The sequence below is a fragment of the Epinephelus moara genome, chromosome 7, assembly GCF_006386435.1.
Source record: "Epinephelus moara isolate mb chromosome 7, YSFRI_EMoa_1.0, whole genome shotgun sequence".
Taxonomy (NCBI): Eukaryota; Metazoa; Chordata; class Actinopteri; order Perciformes; family Serranidae; genus Epinephelus; species Epinephelus moara.
In genome coordinates this window covers 7,322,707-7,342,330 of record NC_065512.1, presented here as the reverse complement: position 1 = coordinate 7,342,330, position 19,624 = coordinate 7,322,707, and the positions used below count along the sequence as shown (strand labels likewise).

Below are 19,624 nucleotides of genomic sequence, written 5' to 3'. Positions count from 1 at the left end.
GCTAGAGCCTTCAGCTATCAGGCTCCTCTCCTGTGGAATCATCTTCCTGTTGCGGTCCGGGAGGCAGACACCAGGAATTGTTGTTGGGATGGTATGGCTGTTGATGTATTGTTTGTTGTCATTGTGGCTGTCAAGGCATTTATGGCGCAGTTGCTGAGTCCAAGACAAATTTACAATAGTGGGACAATAAAGTATATCGTATCATATAGTCTGTAAGGGTCCTGAGATCAGAAGAATTTAAAAGGGTTTTTCATGAAAATTTATCCAAGTTGTGAGTTTTGTTTTAACAGGATAAAGTGGGGATGTGCTGGTATGCTGGGTGCAGTAATCCTCACGTGCTGTGACTTTATTTCTCTAATGTGCTGTCTGTCTGAGTTAGATCAAATGAATGTTTCATAATTGATATATTGTCTACAGCCTCATTTTTATACAAGTACTACTCATACTGGTTTAAATAAACAATGTGAGTTCCTGATCTTTGCTGAGCAATAGTTTTGTGTGAAAGGAATTAAAGGCCTGTCCCAAATATAGGCCTGTTGAGTTCAGTGATTTAGGCAAATAATAGCCCGGGCTACTAATCAAAGTTTTATGGTAATCTATAGTTTGACATGCAGTGTCAGTAAGTTAAAGTTTGGCCAACACTACCTGCATTTTTATTCTTGCTTCTGAAGGCTTCTGCAGTAAATGAACCCAACTGCCAGAAAAAATGTTGGCACTGTACATTTCTGTAAACGATGGAAACGTCACATTTGTATATTATATATATTATATATATGGTGGATATGTTGAAACCTTTCATTTCTTTACTTTCAACAACGCCTCAGTTAATGTGTGGTTAGGTTTAAGCACAAAAACAATCTGGTTATTGTTCAGAAAATATCTTGTTTTGGCTTAAAATACTTGGTTATGGATGCACAATCCATAAAAAAACAACTGGCTTTGTTTGGCTTGTTGGTCTTGAACGGTGGTCTGCAGTTTGGCAGGATCTCGCCTACGTGACCATCCACCATCCCCTCCACCTCCTGATGACAAAGTCAGTCACCTAAGAAACATCTGTGTTACATATTCGTGATTTGCTGAAATGTACAAGGCAAACATTTCTTCTGGCCACTGGGCTGAGTATAAAGCAATCTGAAGAATAAAAGTATGTAGACATTATGAGAACAAAGATTCATACAAAGGTGAAACTGTTCTAAAAGTGTTCTGAGGTTAGAACAAGTTGAAGCTGTGCTATAAATCATTCAGTGTCTTTTAGTTTGCTGTTCTCCTTACCTGCCTGAAAGTTCAGTCGCGGTCAGAGAACATTCAGTCACACCAACGCACAATATCTCACCACCTCCATGTGCAAACACTATTGTGAGCTGTACTGTAATGTCAGGTAACTCATAATGAGGACATAATGGAGACAGCTCGCCGTGTTGACTCTCCAATCAAACAAGACAAACCTCTGTTTACTGAACACTTGAAGGAATCAATAGGCAAAGAATGACACGTGCAAACAGCTACATTTAACAGGTCTGCACTATGTGTTTCATATTGTACATGACAGCGGGATCCAGAGGTGGTGTAAGGAGCACAGGGTGGGGATCTGCTGCCCTCCTGTGGCAGCAGAGGGAACTCCCAGAGAGATTTTAAACCAGAGTTTCCCTCCAAAATGACGTTTGCTGCAGTGGACTGAGAATCTCAAAGGTAATGCAGTGTGGCATTTCATCTGAGAATGTTGTGAACAGTACAAAACTCATGGGACAGGTGATTGTGATTTGGTCGTCAGGTCTCAACTATGCCAAGCTTAGTCATTCATCTCACATGTATCCTGTAATGAGCTATAATATTTGAGGAACACAGAATTCTCCAGGGCACCTCTGTGCAGTTCTTCTTGTCCCAGAAAAGAAGCCATGCTTGAAAGAATGACCAGGTTTTACTGTTCAGGTTAATTGATAGGCTTCGTTTGACAGAATGATCAAGTTGTAAAATTCATACGGTGTTCCCGTACTGGGCAAGGTCCTCAAAGTCTGAAAACATCGTTTCATCAAGGTCTTCTTGAATAGCTCTTAGTCTGGCCCCTCCCCTGGGTCCACTTTGCCTTTGGAGACCCTCCACAAACCCCTCCTCTCCCCTTGGATCTCCGCAAGTGATGTGAGGACTCTAAAACTTCACCTGAGCCTCCCTCGGCATATGGGTGAGTAGATAATGGCTGAATTTTCATTTTTGGGTGCACTATCCCTTTAAGGTTGCGACTCGGACATGGAAGGAGGCCCCAGAGCAGACCCAAAACACCTGGAGGGATTACATATCTCATCTGGCCTGGGAACACCTCGGGGTCCCCCAGGAGGAGCTGGAAAGTGTTGCTGGGGAGAGGGACGTCTGGGGTGCGTTGCTCAGCCTGCTGCCCCCACGACCTGGCCCTGGATAAGTGGATGAAAATGAATGGATGGATATAAAATGGCGAGAGTGAAAATGCGCCCAGACTGACATCTTCAGATTACTTGTTTTTTTGACTGACAATCCAAAATCAAACATATTCCTTATTAATAGTTATTAGATATTATTCAAAATGACTAATTTATTAATAAACTAATAACTCCAGCAGTTATTTACACATGTTATAACCTTGTCATGTGCTAATACAGGGCAACAAATATGTGCTCATCAGTAAAAGGTGATCTGCTTTAACCAAAACCCAATTTTCTCCCTCTTGTAAACACACATTACTTGTATCTTTGGCTCTGATGTGTCGTCCTGCTGTCTGTGTGGATGCATCTGAGTAAGTGAGGTCGATGAATCACAGCCCTTGTTTTCCCTTTGCTTTTTGTTTGGGACCTTTATGCTCTCATGATGCTACTTTGTTAATCAAATGTGCTCTGAAAAAGAGTCATTTCCACTCTCAGTGGGAGTTAAATAGAGTCTTAGCAGAATGTAAGCTTTGCTCTTTTGTAATAACGTCTGTGCACACAGAGGGAGGTGGAGGTGAAGGAGCGCCTGCAGGGTCTCGCCCTGATATTTCCTCCAGGAAGATAAAGACCTGCGGATCGCCAACTATAATCATCACATGGGAAGATTAGCCTGAACCACTGTTTGGAGGTCAGTGTGAAGTAACCTTTTCTTTGGGCTCACTAATGCAACAGGATGTTTCAAAGATTTGATTTCATTCACATAAATGCAGCACAGTCACGACTCACAGGCAGATCTGAGCTTGTTTTGGCAACTCCACATGCGGATGTTTCAGGGTGAACACTGGGAATAATGGATAATGATAATAATGATTTCAGTCTTTATTAATCCCCCTCCACAAATAAGAGTGACTCAAATCTGCATTCCTGCTGTATTCAACATAGCTACACCAGCTGTAAAGCCCTCACATGGAACGCTCCAATCTGTCCTCTTTATTTCCTCATTATGTTAAGTGTGTTTTGTCTCTTTCCGTTCTTCACGTGGAGATCAGGTTCAGCTAAAGCTCACACCCAGAGTCCGGCTCAAGGACAGCTGAACAGGTGTTTGAGCTGGATTCATCTGTTGGAGGGAGAATCTGTAGCCTGTCCTTGACACACACACTCTGCACATCATGTATGTAAACATGCAGGAGGAAGAAATAATAAAGTTAGCTTCTGAGGGAAATGTTCACACTAAACTAAACTCTTTATCCCTCTGTGCTCCCATACTAGAACTAGAAAGCCTTTATTGTGACACTCAAGTGATGCATTCCAGCAAAGAACATAAAAAGACAAAACAGGTCATTCAGTGAGGATAAAATTCAATAAATAAATATATATAAAAGTACTTAAAGTGCAGCAAAGTGCTCAGTGGATGGCAGAATGGCAGTTATAAACATTATGTGATATTTGCTTTATTTAGTGTGCTGATGGCTGTGGGAAATAAACTGTCTCTGAGTCTGGTGATTTGTGTTTTGGCAGCTCTGTAGCGTCTGCCAGATGACTAAAGGTGTCACTGGTGATCAAAGTGCTAGCATGCACCTGTGCACCCACTCTTGGCTCTGTAATTTGGTGCATTTCTGTGTGTTTTGTGTGCGTATTTAGATCTGTGTCAAGCAGAGTGCATGGTTTTTAGGAGTATAGACATGAAGTCGTTTTTTTTTGTCTTCTTCAGTGCAATAATTGACATACAAAAGACAAGGCAAGCAATTAAATATAAAACATTATAAAGGATACAGAAAAGAGTAGAGAGAAAGGATATAAAAGGTAAAACGAATTACGAAATGATTTACAATTTAAAAGAAATCACCATTAAAAATAGAAAAAGTGCAGACAAGAGAAAAATATGATTTAAAATTGATTTAAAATTGAGTTTTAAAATGTGTTTGCAGTCATTACAGGGTGAAGTAGGCAGTGTAACATAGGAATGTTTTTAGCTTTGACTCAAAAATGTTCAGAGTCGGGGCTTGTCTAACATTGTTTATATTATTCTAGATTTGTGCTGCATGATAACAAGACGCTGTTTTGTTCTGACTCTTGGGACGGTCCGTAGTCCAGCCCCAGGTGTCCTCAGGGTGCTAGAAGGTTCATATGTCACAAGCATGTCAGACCCTGAGAGGGATTTATACACAAGCAGTGAGAATTTGTAATCAGTTTGGAGTGACAGGTAACAAATGTGAGGGTTTTAGAGCTGGAGTAATGTGTCATAGACGATTAATGGTCTTAGAAATGTATGATAACTGTTCTGTTATTAACCAGGAACCAATTCCAGTTTTCCATCTCCAGGTGCTGAGAGCATGGCACAATTGATCCCAAACCCTTTAACAAAATAATTTCGTTCAAGAGCAGGTTATTACTGCAGTGCCTTTGTGTATCATGTTGCCCTGGAGACAAACAAACTGCTGTCATGTCCATAAGCGGCCACAAGATGTCAGTGTTGCACAGTAAACAACTCACTGAAATTTAAAAATTCTACCAACAAACTGGCAAATAGATGACTTTGTGGTTTGATTAACAAGGTGAGTTTTTCTGAAACAATTTAAGTTGCCTGACAGATATTTATGTGCAGCCTGCTCCACCGTAACTTTTTATTACCTGGGTTTCAGAATTATAAGTTAAAGGCTTAAAGGACTATTAAAGACTTCAATCACGCTGCTAGTTGTGTCATTGGAGAGATTACTGTAATCCCATTTAATGTACTACATTACTTCCTAAACTGCAGCCTGAAAACACACTGCTGAGTGAAAGTGTGTGTGAGGACGCGGCCTTGAAGAGGTGAGAGAGAGAAGAGGAACCAAATGTGAATAATATGAAAATGTGTAAGGCACTGAGCTGACAGAGAAATGTACGTTGATGCTCAGTGTTTAACTCACACACACACTGATGTCATCAACATCAACTGTTGCAGGCTTGAACCTGAGACCTCCTCTCAAACCGCCAGCCTGCCTCCATGTCACATTTTCACTCTGCTCACAGTGTTTCTCGTAGATGTCAGTGATATTAAAATAGGCCAGAGATGCAAACTGATGAATCAGCTTCCAGAGAGATCTGTCATTATAAGCTGGCCTCTATTTCTAACTGACTTCTTTCTCTTTCTCTCTGCTTGTGATGAAGCGGCTGGCATCCACTGTAGCAGTGCAGCACCACACACTGCTTTCAATCACTGTAGCCTCTACTCAGATCTAACATTTGTCTCACACTGTGGACGGTCTCTCGGCCTGAGAATACCTTATGTATTGTGGGGACCACCCAGATGTTATGTCAGCAAAATGAGAGCTGGATGAATAATTCACTGCTTCTTCTTCTTCTTCTTCTTCACTTTTTAATCAGGCTGTGTATCATCTAAAAACACCAGAACCAATACCAGTGTCCTAAATGTGATACCAATACCAATAGAGTACTTCATTTGATACCTTCTTCTATCTACCTCATTCGATACCCGTCACATGAATGGGTATCAAATGATACATTCAGTTGTATAAAATGCCACCAGACACCACAGATGTGTAGTATAGGCATATTTCGAATGTTTTGGTGGCATGCTGGCACCCTGAACTGCCAACTCTGTCAATTAGAGCAAGCACGACTTCACCACTCCAATCACACGTCACATTAAAACAAATAACGCTTGCAGGGATTGGTTGCAAGCAAAACCATACAAATATTTCTTTTTGGATCTGGGTACAAAAGGATCAGATGCAGGGTGTAACGATACCTCGGTCTGGATCGATATCAGTGATTCAATATTATTGATGGAAAGCGAAAACATCGATACATATCGTCACCTTTAGGTAACGCCTTTATTTTGACATTTCCATGGCATGTCTGCGTCACAATTTCTGTTCAACCACCTCCTTCCTAACGTTCAAACAGTGCTAGCTGCATAGTGCCAGGCAAACAATGGTAAGCAGCCAAGAAAAAGATAATCACTCTATTAACTGATATCCTTTCTAATCAATCACAGGCCCCTGAGTTAAACTCGTACTCGTACTCGTCGTCCTCCACTTATCCGGGTCCGGGTCGCGGGGGAAGCAGCCTTAGCAAAGAAGCCCAGACAGTCCTCTCCCCAGCCACTTCCGTCAGCTCTTCCGAGGGAACCCCGAGGCGTTCCCAGGCCAGCTGGGCGATATAATCCCTCCAGTGTGACCTGGGGTGGCCCTGAGGTCTCCTCCCGGTTGGACATGCCCGAAACACCTCCCGAGGGAGGCGTCCGGAAGGCGTCCTTACCAGATGCCCGAACCACCTCAACTGGCTCCTCTCGATGTGGAGGAGCAGCGGCTCTACTCCGAGTCCCTCCCGGATGTCCGAGCTCCTCACCCTATCTCTAAGGCTGAGCCCAGCCACCCTGCGGAGGAAACTCATTTTGGCCACTTGTACTCGCGATCTCGTTCTTTTGGTCACTACCCAGAACTCGTGACCATAGGTGAGGGTTGGAACGTAGATCGACCGGTAAATCGAGAGCTTCGCTTTCTGGCTAAGCTCCCTCTTCACCACAATGGAGTTGAGGTGAAAAGGGTTAAAGTAAAAGTAAAAGTTTAAGTAAATCGAAATCCTGTTGTGGAAGACTTCGTGATATCGTATCGTTATCCAATGAATTGATATAATATCATTATCAAACATGTGTCTTACACCCCCTATTCGATAGCAGCTTGATTGCTCAACGTCAGATACATACACAGACATGCATGGAGCCATATTTTGTCATTTTGTCCATATTTGTGCATGTTGTCTGAAAGCTTTTGGACATGGATGAAACGGAGCAGTACCACCAGAGTTCGTGGGGGCAGTGGAAGTCTAGTTCAAGCATGATACGAATTTATGGAGACGACAAAGACATTTAAATAATGGCAGAGCAGAACAAATTGCTAATATGGTGAAAATAATACTCTGTCCATGTCGCGATGTGTTTATAGGCGTCACAGACCACCACGTCTACAACGCTCCCTCTGTTAAAAGGTATGTTATTACGACCTTCTCCTTAGTTGCCTTGTTGGTTGACTGAAATTTTGACTCTGCCCTCTAGTGCCATCGATTGGCTGTATCTGTGCCATCATAAAGGAGGCATGGAAGTATGAGGGCAGTGACATCTGAGTTTGAAATGGACATATCTATTTTCGTATTTAAAGGGAATATTAATGAGCCCCATGTTGTGTATAGTGCTCACAGTTGTTCTTAGTACTCATCACTGGTTCTGGTCCACCATAGTCAATGGCCTTCGTCCCAGCTGTGGCACTGATTGGCTAATTGTTAGTCCCCCAGCTGCACTCATTAGTCATATTTATTCAATACTGAGAAACCGCTGCTTCACGTCACGGTGCCAGATGAATCACTCAACTCCATGACGTGAGTGGATTCAAAGGTGTGGACCAAGGCTAGTTCGGCTGATACCTTAAAGCTGTCCAGTACCAACACCTAGCCCTACTTTTCAAGTAAATATAATCAGCATGGAGTGAGGGAAAATGTTTAATAGACTTTTGTTACACTAATAAAAACGTGAAAGGACATGTTGCGGGTGACAAGAAGAAGGTCCAGAGATTTTTTAATGTCTTAATGCTCCTCAGAGAATCAACACTGAGTGTAGAGCCTGACTTGAATATCAAGGGGCAAACAATATCGGCAATACTGGTGTATTGAAAGAACTCGTACAACTCTTTAAAAGCCATATTTGAGGGATCTCTGCTAAAAGTTAGTGAGACAATAAAGATGCCAATATCCATGTAATCAGTAGGGAACAGAGATTGTTATCAGAGTGTCTTAAGTATCTACATCAGCATTGGCTCTCATTGAGCGTGCACAGCACATTACACATCACTGATCATGTCCTGGTGTGTTTTTCTCATCATGACTTCAGGTTGAGGCAAGCTGCATGCCAGTGACTCACAGCTCAGAGATGACACATCTCTCCTCCTCACAGCCACATGGGCTCTGTTTCACAACACATAGAGCCTTATTTACAGGCAGTGATGAATGGGGAGTTTTTTCAGGAGGTGGAGATGAGCAGTAGAGCCTGGTGAGGTGGAGAGAAAAGTGCAGGTAATATGTTTGTTTACTGAATACATTTACAATGAGAGTAAAATGGTGCAGGGGTTGTGATTCCTAATGCTGATCTGGAGTTAATTCAGTTGACATGTTCAGCTGAAAGTCTTTACTGAACTACATCTGCACCTGTATCACGCAGGCCGCTACGAAAGCAGCTTTGCCTTGCTTTTTCCCAGTGGCCACTTGCGATACTGAGATCCCCTATGGCCCAAAAAGCATTTTCTCTACAGTAAAAGTGGCGTATAAAAACCGTGACGGGACACCTCGAACTGCAAACAAGGTCCATTATGATTCTTTCTATAATCAATTTTTGATCCATGGATGTTTTATGTTTGTAAAACTTTGTTTGAGCCGAGAAAAAACATTTAGTAATTTGTGAGGTCATCAAAAAGTAAAGTCTGTGAGCCAAGCAGAAACTTGTGGGCGGGGCCAGTGAGAGAAACATAACTTGTGCATATTCAGTGGGCCGCGTATCACGGAAGCAAATCTGGAAGCTAGAAGCTTTTTGGCGTATGCAGTAGGTGAGCAACTCCATTGGGCTGAATAAGCGCCATCTTGGCATCTGGTATCTAGGGTATTGTTATACATCAATGGTATCACCACGCAGAAGGAAGAGTGCATCTACTGCTAGCTCACCTAGCGCCACTGAGCTAGTTACAGCTCAGCCAAGGAGGACACTAGGGATAAGCAAGTACACCATTATCTGTAAGGACTTTTCTCATATGATACATTATCTGTACTGGATACTTGTTTCATCTGAGTATTCAGTTCAACCTAACAGGACACCATTAATGTTTCCATCTCATTCTGTCACACGCAGGAGCCTCTCGTCCATGAGTAGATGCACACTTCCTTCTGTGGTGCAATACAGTTGGCAGGTGTGGTTTGGTAGGAAGAAAAAGTTCCTGCATGAAACTGCTCATAAAAAGGTCTTTGGGTCATGATTTCAGGAAAGAGACATTGAATGTATTTTTTGGTGGTTTGAGCACCACAACTCGAGTGCCATCTAGTTCCATTGGCTGGAGAGAAGGCAGACATCTCTACGGCTAATAGCTCCAACACTCTGCAACTCACACCAAGACAGTCTATTTTAATACACAGCACTACAGGTAAAAGGAAAAAAATGTATTTTTAATCTTGGGGTCAACTGTCCCTTTAATGCAGTGTCTTAATGAACCGTTAACCGGAACGTTACCGGCTGGATACTAAGTATATTATTAGCAGTGAACTCACAGTGTGACCTAACACATTTACCAGAAGGATCTCTGCCGTATTAACCTCTCCTTTTGGGGGCCGTGATAAAGTTTGGGACTCCTGGGTGTCACCCCACAGCAGGCTGCTCTGCAGAGTTTCAGTCACGGGGTGAGGGAGGAGGAGGGGGGGGGTGGTTGAATCTGCAGGACTCCGCTCACCACGCCTCGGTACGGTAACTTCGTCAGCCATATTGACTGTCTGTACCTCTTCTCCGGTGCTGGGAGCCTGGCGGAGGACTCTCCACCGCTCAAGCCCGTATCACAACACGCTGTCGGTGCGCACCGTGTCCGGTAAACAGCGCAGAGGACGGGAAGGTGAAGCGCTCTATTTTTACTCGCTGTGGATATATAAAGCCGTGCAGCCAGCTGGAGGGGGTGACAGTTGGACACATCCTCAGCGCAGCCAGGCGTTAGAGGTGAGTTTGAACGCCTTCAGCTCTGCCTGCCTTTAAGCCCTTCAAAGAGGGGGATTTATTTTCCTCTCCGGGCTGGAGGTGTCTTTACGCAGGCCCGTTAACCAACCGGAGCGCTTTCAACTTATTTCTCAGCTCATACCTGCCTGACAGGCGGCGTGCTCCGGCGTGAGGCTCACATTATTTCGCTTCTAACCGGCTTCTTGCACGTTTCAGGACGGGAGGACGGGTGAGTGGAGTGGTGTCACTTTGCGCTGAGGTGCTGTGTGTCGGCTCAGTGTTATGCAACAGAACAGGGCTTACGTTAGGAGTCAGTGTAATTAGATGCTTGTCCCTTTTCTCTGAGATGACCTGCACACAGAGCAGCGCTCATGGCAGCTCTCTGCAGCCACACTTAGACCAACTGTTTCTATTTCTCACAGCCATCTTTATCAGCGCCTCTGAGCGCTCGGCTCGTTACTTCACCGCTGACACCTACGAGCATGTCCGTGCCCAGCTCTGTGTTGTAATTTCAGCGGTTTGCTGTTGCTGTTTGTCATGTCGGAGGGCTCTGCTGCGCTTTTGTAAAAGCTCCGAGAGGAAACAATGTTTCTTGCGCCGTTTGCAACTTTTGCAGAGTCCTGCAGCTGCTGACGACGCGCTTTGCTCTCTGCAACACTGTCGCAAACTGCAGCTGTTTACACATAATGATCATGTTGTTATATTGAAGCTTGGCTGTAAACATTTCCAGACTCTCATCTCGTGCTTTGAAATACTCGTGGTCGATTCAAATACCGCTATTTTTACGCATGTCTCCAAAGCGCGCACTGAGCCAACACATCGCTGTAACTCCAGCCTGACACTTGTTGCTATAATAAAATGACACATTAACATCAGAGAGATCGATGCTGGTGTGTCAACGACATACACACTCTCCGTTAGTGAGTTTACCCTCCGCCGTGGCAACCACGCCGAATGACACCGCGTGTAATACGGACTAGTTTAGCTCTCGCACGTAAACAGCGCTCCTGAATACAGGCACATTAGCGCGCCCACACATGATGCCTAGCGGTCCATCTGGCACAAACAGATGCTCCGTCGGCGTCAGGGAAGTTACGAGTCTCTGATTGGCCTCATTACAGCAAGGGAAGTGAGTTTATTGGCTATTAGCCCCGTCACTCAAATCCCTCCTGTTGCTCTTGGCTCCGCCTCCTCTCGGGACCAAATTACAGCTCATTTGAGAGAGAGGCTCAGTGCATCATGACATGAGATACCTTTGACGGCTGGTTTTGGATTTCTCTCTGTACTGCAATTTTTTGTAACCTGTTGAGTAATGTAATGGCTCAAGATCACAGCAGGAGAGTTGTTTCTTATTCTGGCGTCAATATGCACATGAGTTACAAATAATAAGCTGTCACTTGTTTGTTTTTGTGTTGTTAGGCAGCTTGAGTGCAGGTTTACATTCAGGTAGTCTCTCCTGTTGGTCTGTAGAGAGGCCTAGAGTTGTTTTTCTTAATCCTACACATCCATTTTGAATGTAAAGATGAACTGATTATTTGTAATGCCTGATAAGTGGTGGGACAACTGGTGGGTCACAAGACCATTCTGCCAGTGAAAGAACACACTTTATTTTAAAGTACAGTGAATTTCCAGCACAGAGCTTTGATCTTAAAGTGCTGATTCCTGCTGTACAGTGAGTGACTAACTGACAGCTCCTTGACAAAAGCAGCAACCTACAGTAGCTCAATGACATGTCCAAACACAAGACGCTAAATATATTAAGCTGCGTGGACCTTGAACTGATGTCAAAGGAGAAATCTGGACCCCATGGCTGGACCAGTTGGGAACCACTGTCCTAGCACATAAACTATTTTATGTTTGCACTGCTCTTTATGTGTGAACTGTCCATTTTGGTAGAGTATATAGCAGGATACTCAACTTGCTTTGCTGGGGGACACTTTTGCAAGAGGGCCAGGGGCCAGTAAATAAAGAAATATACACTGCAGACATTTTTTTGCAAGTGAATTATAAAGAAATAATCCCTCTCAATCACCTCATGTGACCCATGAGAAGTGTGTGGTGGTGTATTTATCTGCAGAGACTGCCTGCCTGTATATTCTTATATTCTTCTTATTTAGCTTTGTACAGGATGTTTGTGGGCACAGCTGAGTTCAGGACTTGATAGCGATCAGGTGCCAGACCATGAGCAGCACACATCTAAGAGGAAGTGACTGAAATCGCAGACACAATGCATATGTAGAGTGTGTGGGAAAACTTTTCTCAAGAAGAGGACACAAGTAGCCTTAAGACCTTCAGCAAAGCAACATCTACAGCAGTGTGGTGCTCTAAATGAAGAGATCGTGGTTTACTTTGTGCAAAATGGTCTAAATTTGTGTCTGCACAAACAGGCACATAAATCGAGAAAACAAATTGGCCTCACATTCGGCGTGTGAAGCTGGCGCGATCCCGACGATTTCTTCACACGCCAGCTGCTGCTGTGAGACTGTCTGAATCTGGTCTGCAGTGTAACTGTTGGTTGTGACACTGAATGGGTTGGAGAGTTGGCTCATTGAGTTTGTCAGAGGGAGTGTGCATCTATCTTTCCTTGTTGCATCAGCTATGGTTACATGCCCAGTCCAGTTAAACCCAAATAAAAGAAAGGATGGAACAAAAGTGAATGCACCAGAAATATCTGTTAAAATCATTTGCTGTGCTGTCAGAGTGCAAGCATGCATCAGTAATAAGTTCAGTAGGTTAAAGTTGAACCAGGAATATGCTCTGCACTGTAGTGGACATTAAAATGTACAGTTTAGGAAATGATTTTAATACTCTGTTTAGTTTTCATTTCCAAACCAATTAGATAAAATAAAGTGGCATTTAAAACCTGCACTTTTGTTTGAGGGACACTTTATTATTGCAACCCCCAAAAAAGATGGTTAATATTTGAACATACAACCCAGACTGTAAAAATCCTAAATATTCACTGATTCCAGCTTCTCAAATGTAGGAATTTTCTGCTTTTCTCTGTCATATAAAACACTAAATTGTCACTTTGGACTGATTGAAATGATACCAGCCACTTTTCTGACATTTTGAATTCAAATGATTGGTTAAGAAAGTAATCTAATAATCTCATCTCTAAAGGATACAATGCAGGTGTTTTTATTTGTTAGTATCAGGAGACTGGGAGCAAACACTTAAGTTTCACAACTCACATCACAGCAGGTTCACTGTGACGGATGCGATCTGGTTTCTCTTTCCGTCCCTCACTTTTAGCCTCTCACTGTCACATCTTCTCCCGTTTGACTTCTTTCACTTTCTTTTTCTATGTCAGCATCTCTGTCATTGCTGCACTGTTTCTCTGAAATGTGACATTATGGTGCAGTTAGTCATCTGGTGGTCTCAGGTTTAACCTAATCAACAGGTAGTGTTCAGTCCAGCATCAGTCCTGTGTGCTTGAGCAAAACACTGAGCATCAGCCTTAATTTCATTTATTCTCAGGGGCAGTGCACATTGATTAGCATCACTGTGAATCTGCCAGTGTTGGCCAAAAGGCTTATTTTTTAGGGGTGGGAATCACCAGAGGATCCATGATACGATACAATCATAATGCTTAAGTCATGATACAATGTTATTGTGATATGCTTAGTATTGTAATAAAATATGTTGCGGTATATTGCAATTTGTTACCCCTTTTTCAACTTTAAATTATGACCCCAAAGGAAATTTTTGTTACCGTCTGTTTTATCTGAAAAGATAAAGTTTTCAGTCTGTTGATCTCACCTCAGCCATTTTTGTTGTAGCAGCAAAATATATCTAGTTGAAAAAGCATTTGATTATATTATTCTAGTAGGCTACATGAAGTTTAGTTTGTATTTGTCATAATGATACTTTATATAATAAAAAATCAATACTTGACATTGTGTAACGATGCAATATTGCCCCGCAAAAATACGGAGATACTACAAGAGTAGCTGTATTTTTATGTGTATGTATAAATTACCATATCGTCTGCATACATTTGAACATCAGCTCCAATATGTGCCGAAGGCAGGTCATTGATGTATAGGCTAAAGGAAAGCAGACCTAGAATAAAGCCCTGGGGCACTCCGTCATCACAGCTGAGCATTGTAGACACCATATCCTCAATCCTCACACATTGATTTCTGTTGTCGAGAAAGATGTTGTGAGTAACCGTGTCAGAGACAAATCTACTAAACTGTTTGTCAACTCCGTGCAGGAGCAGACAGGAGCGATGATGCCATTCATCTCAGACTTCCATCAGTTCTAACAGCTTTTAAAACCTGTTGACTTTTTTGTCACTGTTCAGCCAAGTGAATATTTATTACAGTGAATATTGATCAGATAAATAAATGCTGGACACACTGTCCTGTTGTTGTTGTTGTTTTTGTTGTTGTTAGACTCATCAAAAGATTAGTAAGCAAAGATGGAAAGGCAGGAAATAGCAATGTTTGTAGCTTCTGTCATCTATACTGTAGGACCACTATGATTCGTGTTATTCTGGATTGAGACTTGTGTTCATTTTAAGAGCATCATTTGTCACAGGGATTAAGATGTCCATATTTACTCTTGACATGATTTTGGATCTATGAATTTGTTTGTAGTTGCTTAACTTTGACGCCTGTTGCTGATGCTTTGAATGCCCCCCTATATTTCTCATTTTTCTTTTTGTTCCCTTTTTTGCCTTTTAACCATTCCAGTCTGCATGTTGAGCCTGTTTGGAAGGACACTAAGAGAGGAGTCACAGTTTACGGCATACAGTACATGTGGGAGAAGTTGGATTTAGGGCGTCAGCATTACTCTGCAGTGTGTTTATGTTTGTGGGTTCAGAGGTCGCACCCTGAACGAGCCATTTGTGCTGTTGACACTCCTCACACTTAAGAAAAGAGTCAGTTGGCTCTTGTGTTGTACAAGTGAAGCCTTGCTGTCAAGCAAAACACTTGGCACAGTTTCCTGCTGTTATAACAGCTGCTGGAAGTTGTGTGTGTTTGTGTCGTCTCTGGCACCTACAGCAGAACATTGTGTAGCCTCTGGGAACGAACATGTAACGACAGACAAAACACAAACAGTGAAATATGAAACCGAAACTTTCAAGAAGACACAACTTTTACACCAAAGACCTCATTGTGGTTTTCTTTTCTTTAGAATATCGTTGTTTGTATTAACAGACTCACAAGAACGCACACACACACACACACACACACACACACACACACACACACACACACACACACACACACACACACATAACCACAGACACACCAAGAGCTAAACCTCAACCCATCAACCAAAACAATGGTTACGCAGCCACTAAGCTCTCACTAGCTCCGTGAGAGTCTTGAAGTCAGGACACTCTGAAATCATAGAGGCAATGATATCAGTGAAGGTTAAACATTCAATTCCAAGAAAAGAAGCAAATTATTTATTTATGCGAACATTAAAAATAAGTGTCAGAGACAGAAGTGAGCCAGCTGCCAGGGTCTGAATTCCAGCAGAAAACAGCTGAAAGAGAAACAGTCAAGCATCAGTCACAATTAGAGTCGGGCATCAAGCACTGGTTCTGAACCAGTTACACATTTATAAGAAAGAGGGAGGTGCTAATTCAGTTTCATTCTGTCAGACCTGACAAAGTGTGTAGGAGCACACTGCAGCAGTGTTGCCGATCTTGGGCGTAGTACCCAGGGATCAGCTTTTGTTAAAACATCCAAATGGTATACTGGTCCATGTTGCCGTCTGGTGTGTAAACAGGAGCCGCATGTTAACTGAAGTTACCGGAGTCACACTGATTGTAACCACGCATCCTCGCTGCGTTGAGAGTTCAGCATCTTGGAGGTGTCCTACCCCGAGGTTACTGTGTGCCAATCGATAGCTGCTATGAGAGCATCCCGAGCAGTTGCGATAAAATGATTAGGGGGATTTCCACACGGGGGTTTGCTGTATAGCCTCAAGTGAGATGCCTTTGTTTCTCTGTTGGCTTTGATTTGGCTTTGCCCAGCCTGGCAACCTTGAGCGCCTAACCTTGAGGCGTAGATTGTGAGCTCTTCTTGCACTGTGCTGATGCAGTTCTCTGCCTTGTTAACCCATTATAGGGATGCTGTTGAGTACCAACCAACCTAGTTCTTCCTACCTGAAGCTGGTTTTATTTATGAAAGTACTTCTGTACTTCTGGCTGTAAGGGTGCCACAATAGGACAAACCATAGACTCGACTTGGCAGTGGGAGATATTTCTTGTCCACTCAACTCAGAGAACCCTTTGGCTCAGCTTTGAGCCAGAAAGCTAACGTTATGCCAGCAAGATTTGAAGTCAGTAACATTGCGTACATTTGGCAAACAGTAAATATAATTTGCCGACCGACCGGTTCCATCACATTTGGCGTAACGGTTCCTGCAAACGATTCCTAGATTGTAAAAAAACAAAAAAAAACAAAAAAAAACATCACGTGCATTTCCATTAGAGTGCACATATTTCTGTCCGAACCCGACCGAGCCCGACATTATCTAATCACTAAAGCACTGACTTTGTGTCACACAGTTGTCATGGTTACAGGCTATTTAATAGGCCGGGTGTGCGCCGGGTGCTCAGCGGAGAGGGAGACCTGCGTGTTTGAGACGGGAGCGGGCGGCGGGAGGTCTGACGCTTCCAGCGAGGGGAGAGGGAGAAATATAACAAAATAAGATAAAATAGGAGACACCTGTCTCCCTCTTTTATTTAATTTTCAGCGTTTAATCAAGGCGGAGGCTGTATTTTTTATTACATTGCTGTGGTTAATTTGAGGTAATATTGTTACTGTAGAAATCAGAGAATCACTTTTTGTTGTTATATATTCTCAGGGAGATGATACAAGCTCTAAATCTGAAATACACACCACACACAAATGTGTATTTTCATCTAATTGTACTGTGCAACAGTTTGAATAAAGTTTTTGTATTTGTATGATTGCATTTGTGTTTATTATATACTTGTTTAAGTATAGCAAGTATAATGAATATAATGTAGGAATCGTTAAGAAGGAATCGGTAAGGAATCGGAATCGTTAAAATCCTAACGAGTTCCAACCCTACGACTGACACACAATACACCGAGCCCTGATTCCTGATTTTAGATAGGGTAAGAAGCTCGGACATCCGGAGCGAGCTTGGAGTAGAGACACTTCTCCTTTGTGTCGAAAAAGGGTCGGCTGAGGTGTTCCGGGCACGTCCCACTGGTAGGAGGCCCCGGGGCAGACCCAGAACACACTGGAGGGATTACATATCTCATCTGGTCTGGGAACACCTTGGGGTCCCCCAGGAGGAGCTGGAAAATGTTGCTGGGGAGAGGGACGTCTGGAGTGCTTTGCTTGGTCTGCTGCCCCCGCGACCCGGCCCTGGATAAGTGGATGAAAATAGATGGATGGATAAATATAATTTGACAGCATGTTTAACAACAAGACGAGCTAGCTATCCACCCATGTCATTGTCCCCAAATCATTATCATGATTGGCCATTTACATTCTTGGCCACAGCCTAAAGTAGCAAGAGGAATAGCAAACAAAGCATCAGTAGCGTCAGAGGGACGGTGTACTCCCTGCAGCTTGCGGTACAGTCTCTCCTGTGGTGTTCAGAGGAGGAAGCACTGACGGACTGTAAATGATGGCTTTGACTGCGTCCCTGTTGCCATGGTTACTCAGATACAAGCTGATAGTATTATTTGGCCAGCACATTAATTCAGAATGGGGAACAGACAGTTTAGTTCTTAGTAGGTGTCCTGTATCAGGTTTTAATGGACACCCTGCAGCCAATCAGAATGAAGTATTTACCATGGTACATAAAGCCAGTATTTAACAGAGAACATGTAGGCTTCATTTTATTCTTTAATCAGAGACACATAATATTGTTTTGTTTTTGACAACCCAAAAATAATATGGTGGTTTTCTCTGAATGAAGCCCAGCCCAACCCCACAGTGCTGTTAAAGTGAAGAGGAATGCAGAGGAGGAGGAAGAGCAGGGATCTGTAAAGCAGGCGCACAGGACACTCTTTAAATGTGTGTGTAAAATGCAACAGTGTGTTGAGTCTGTTTTGGGCAAAAAGAGAAAGAGAGAGATGAAAGGGTGTAATGTGCACAGAGAGCAGAGTCTCTGTCGGCATGAATGGTGACCTGGAAGCTGTATCTGCCCGGGAGTGACCCTCTGGTTTCACTGAATGAAGACACACACACACACACACACACACACACACACACACACACACACACACACACACACACACACACAGATCCAGGTTTACGAGGTAGTGGGTTGCTAAACAGAGCAGACCTGTATTCTATCGGAGAGCTCCAGATGCTTTCAGCCGCAGCACACACTAATGGTCACCCTAAGGTGTCGGTGTGTGCGTCACACAGGGAGTTGTGTGTTTCCATCAAAGCCTAGAGCATTTAAATCTATTAAATTTTGTAGATGGTAATTACTTTCACCTTGCTGAATGGAGAACAAAGCCGATGTTATCAGTCTGGTGGCTGTTAGAACTGAAGAGTGAACACAAAGAGAAAGAGAAAGAGATTGTGAGCCTGGAGCTGAAAGAGGCATTCTGTCAAGAATATAATTATCTCACTCTGAATATTAATAAAACCAGCAGCATGGTTTAATAAAACCCTGAATACTCTTTCAGAGCGAGAGCTATCATCTCAAACTTTCTGCACTCAGTGAGTTATTTTAGTATTCAGTGTCTTTACCTATCTCCTGGCTCCAGGTATATGGGTCAAGGCAGGCTTTGAATTCTTATGCGTCTCTCCCCTCGCTGACTCTCTGAGCCTTCTCTCCCATCAGTGCACTATTCTGCTCCTCACCCTCACTGTTGTTAAGTTGTAATTGAAAGACGTAGCTGAGGAAAAGGAGATGCAGAGGTGGAGGGAAATTGCACAGGAAGACCCAGCGTGATAAACTCACCACAGGGAACAGATTGTGCCGAGTTATTAAGTCTACCTGCTTTAGATTTTAGACTTCTAGCCAAGGAACTGATAAAGGTTCAGTGCCTTGACTCATGTGCAGCTGATATATATGAGGCACCAACACATTTAGGATGTGTGTGGTGCCTGTATATTTTCAGGCTGTAGCCAAACTGCAAAGAACCATTGGATTCAGAGGTGAAACAATGAATTTGTTGCTTCTTTGGTTTGCTTATAAATGATTCAGTCCACTGATCTGCTGAAAGATGACCTCATTAAATTGTTCAGGATTCAGCAGTGATCCATATGAAACACTTGAAAAAGTAGTTTCAGTTTAAGGTTTTGAGCTACTTTCTGCTTCGCTAGAATGAGAGGGTTTGGGCTGTTTTGTTGGGGCAGGTTCAGGTTTGGGTATTTTTTGTAACATGATTTTATTAAGAAATCTATGGAGAATAGGGTTGTCATGATACTAAAATTTCAAACTCGATATCGATACCCAGGAAAATATTCAATACTCGATACCATTTTCGATACAGCAGCAAAAAATTAAGAGGCATGTCATTTTTTAA

The 19,624-nt window shown here is 43.0% G+C and overlaps 2 protein-coding genes across 4 annotated transcripts in view; one reads left to right on the top strand and one right to left on the bottom strand.

Moving 5' to 3' along the window:
• il1rl1 (interleukin 1 receptor-like 1) overlaps window positions 1–19,624 on the bottom strand; it is a 331,020-nt gene that overhangs the window by 172,292 nt on the left and 139,104 nt on the right. The window lies entirely within an intron of this gene.
• Window positions 9,862–19,624, top strand: part of LOC126393221 (radixin) — a 67,919-nt gene continuing 58,156 nt past the window's right edge. The window contains exon 1 of one of the 2 annotated variants that reach the window (XM_050049207.1): window positions 9,862–10,137. The gene's annotated coding sequence lies outside the window, so the exon portion shown is untranslated. Of the gene's footprint in view, window positions 10,138–10,200; window positions 10,364–19,624 lie in introns of those variants that run through there. The other variant, XM_050049208.1, reaches the window with a different exon arrangement.